We start from the raw sequence: 3,520 nt of genomic DNA on the forward strand, positions 1-3,520 counted from the left end.
AGAGGCAAAATTTTGCTGAACCCCGGGTTCGGTTTGGGAGGTTGCTGGGAAGCCCCCCAGGCCGGCTGCGACCTTTTAAAACACCCGCGCCGCTTCCCAGATGTCTCCCGAAGCCGAACACGGAAGGTCGGCTTTAGCGTTCGGCTTCAGGAGACAGCTGCGAAGCTGCGCGGCTGTTTTAAACGGTGACAGCCGGCCTGGGGGGCTTCCCAGCACCCCCTGAACCCGGGTTCGGGGTTCGGGGGTGCTGGCAAGCCCCCCAGGCGGGCTGCGACCTTTTAAAACACCCGCGCTGCTTCGCAGCTATCTCCTGACGCCGAACGCTAAAGCCGAACTTCCGCGTTCGGCTTCGGGAGACAGCTGCAAAGCGGCGCAGCTGTTTTAAAAGGTCGCAGCCGGCCTGGGGGGCTTGCCAGCACCCCCCGAACCCCGAACCCGGGTTCGGGGGGGGTGCTGGGAAGCCCCCCAGGCCGGCTGTCACCATTTAAAACAGCTGCGCGGCTTCCCAGCAGTCGCCGAAAGCCGTTTTTTTTGCGGGGGTTTTTTTGGTTGCACAGATTAATTGACTTTACATTGTTTCCTATGGGAAACAATGTTTCGTCTTACGAACCTTTCGTCTTACGAACCTCCTCCTTGCACCAATTAAGTTCGTATCATGAGGTATTACTGTAGTTCTCTCTGTGTAAATTTCTTGTCCAACACTGACACCTTGTGGTATTAACTAGCATTTCATCACAGAACTTGTGTTCGAGAACTTGGCATTTCTAGTCTATCTCCTAAGCCTATTTTATTAATTTTTCCTTGTATCACATAATAATAATAATAATAATAATAATAATAATAATAATAATAATAATAATAGTAGTAGTAGTAGTAGTAGTAGTAGTTGTTGTTATTATTATTACTATTATTATTATTATTATTATTATTATTATTATTATTATTATTAATTAGATTTGTATGCCGCCCCTCTCCAAGGACTTGGAGCGGCTCACAACAGCAACAAAATACAATATGACACAAATCCAATATTAAAACTAATTTAAAAACCCATTATTACTAAAAAAAAAAACCCATTCAATTCTACACAAATACACCATTCTCAAATGCTAGAGTCAGAAAGATGTGGGGGGAGGGTTAGCCTCCCCATGCCTGGTGGCATAAATGGGTTTTTAACATCTTGCAGAAGGCAAGGAGGTGGGGGCAATTCAAATCGCTGGAGGGAGTTGATTCCAGAGGGCTGGGGCCACCACAGAGAAGGCTCTATCCCTAGGTCCTGCCAGACAGCATTGTTTAGTCTATGGGACCTGGAGAAGGCCAACTCTGTGGGACCTAATTGGCCACTGGGATTCGTGATATCAAATGAAGCATGAAAATCTTTCCAGGATTGATAAATACCACTCAGATGTTTAAATACAAGTCTAATAAATAATAAATTAAAGTATTGCAAAGCTAGGCATTGTATAATAAATGTAGACCTCATAAAGTAGATCACAGACGTATAGAACTAAAGAGAAATTTCCTGAGAACAATTAATCAGTGGAACAACTTGCATCCAGAAGTTGTGAATGCTCAAACACTGGAGTTTTTTAAAAGAACAGACTGGGCAACTATTTGTCTGAAATGATATAGGACAGTGATGGTTTTGATTTGGGTGCCAAAAAAGTGTGTTTTGTAGTGCACGTTAGTGGGTGTGCCCACATCCATGCCCTCCCTGTTGTGGCTGGACTTTGATGCACCAATCACCCACCACGGGGAGGTGAAGCCAATTAGGTGTTGTGGCAGCCACCCTAACCACCCAGACTCTGGAGTGTGGTAATTAACCCGCCTTGAATCCTGACAATGATGACAATGCAAAGAAAATAGCTTACATTAAAATGGATGATAAAAAGGCTTTCAGCAGAATTGGACTAACATTGAATGACTAACAGCTACTTCATATCTGTGGTGAAGAATCTGCTGCTACGTGTTGGGACATTTTGAAAAAGATTTATATTCGTGATAGTGTGGGTGTACACATTCATCTTACACAAAATCTATTTAGTGTTCTGTCTGGGTTCCCCCAGACCTCAACACCAACTGGAAAAAACAGCCAGACACTCTGGTAAAAGCCAAAAGTATTTTATAGCTGGAAAAAATAAACACAGAGGAAAACCTGTTCTTCCCAACAGACAAGCTATAATATGTTACAGCAGAGTCCTGATGTCCAGACAATACAGCAAGCTTCTTGCTGCCCCCCCCCCCCAAGGTTTCAATAGTCAAAGGCACAAACCAGGATTCCAAGACGCCAAAGTTCATAGCCAGGTCCCAAGACTCTCAAAGATAAAACTCCACAAGCCAGGAAGGGTGGGTCTGCCTTTTAGCCTTTCCAAAGAGCACCACACCCAAACCCATCTGTTGCCTCTTTAATGCTGAAAGTACTTAGCCAATTGCTCCCTTCTCTGAGTAGCTCTTCTCTGTCGCAGATCAATTATGGCTTGTGCATTTTCCTCTAAGGAATCCAGGCTGCTTGCTGGGGAGAGCTCCCCCTGGTGGGACTCTGGCTGTCCTCCCTCTTCTTCAGCCTGGGATTCCTCCTCCTCGTCTGTCTGCACCTCCTGTTCCTCAGCCTCTCCCTCTGAGCTGGAAACCGACAGAAGATCAGCCGTTCCCTGAGGGGCCTCAGACGGAACCACAACATTTAGATTGCTGAAAGATATGTTAGATCATTTTGCATTGATGAAGAAGATTTTGCGAGAGCTACATGAAAAAGAACTGATATTTTCCTAATTGCATCAGGTTTACATAATTGTTTTTGCAGCAGAGGTGGAGTAACGACACGGACACAGAGAGATGGATTTAAACTGTGTCATTTTTATTAATTAAATTAGCATAAATTTAATTAAGCCTAACAAGGACCTGCAGGGTCAAACAATTACTTCGGGGGTGGAAATGACATCAGAAAAACTTCCGGGGCAACTTATGGGCGTAGCTCCATGCTGATCCAGGTGAAGGGCCACGCCCTCACCTGGATCCCAGCCATGCACCTGCATGTGGGAGGTCTCACCGTCTAACCCCTTCAAGGCAAATTCCTCAAGGTTTAAATTTTGGAAACTGAACCTGGAGGAGAATAGAAAAGTTTATTTTGTGCGTCCACCCAAGATGCTCATTTTTCAGCTAAAGCAGGGGTATCAAGCCCAATTTCATTGAGGGCCACATCAGGGTTGTGTTTTAGCTTGGGGGGAAAGGTAGGCATTGCCAACTCAGCATCATTTGACTTGGGAGTGCCTGTGACAGAATCAATGCTCTGCTCTGCAAGCAAAAACAGGCTCCTGAGCTCTATTTTTGGCAGTGATGGCCTCCTGCAACCATCTGCCAGCAAAGACAGACCTCAGGAGGGCTGCATTTAGAAAAAACCTACAGGTTGGTCCTTCTCTGTTTCTATGGTGGCCCCGCAGGCCACTTCTAAGCACCCCATGGGCCTTGAGTTTGACACCCCTGAGCTAAAGGAAGGAATTCTAATTCTCTTATACAACACCAT

Source organism: Erythrolamprus reginae, chromosome Z (assembly GCF_031021105.1).
Source record: "Erythrolamprus reginae isolate rEryReg1 chromosome Z, rEryReg1.hap1, whole genome shotgun sequence".
Lineage (NCBI taxonomy): Eukaryota > Metazoa > Chordata > Lepidosauria > Squamata > Dipsadidae > Erythrolamprus > Erythrolamprus reginae.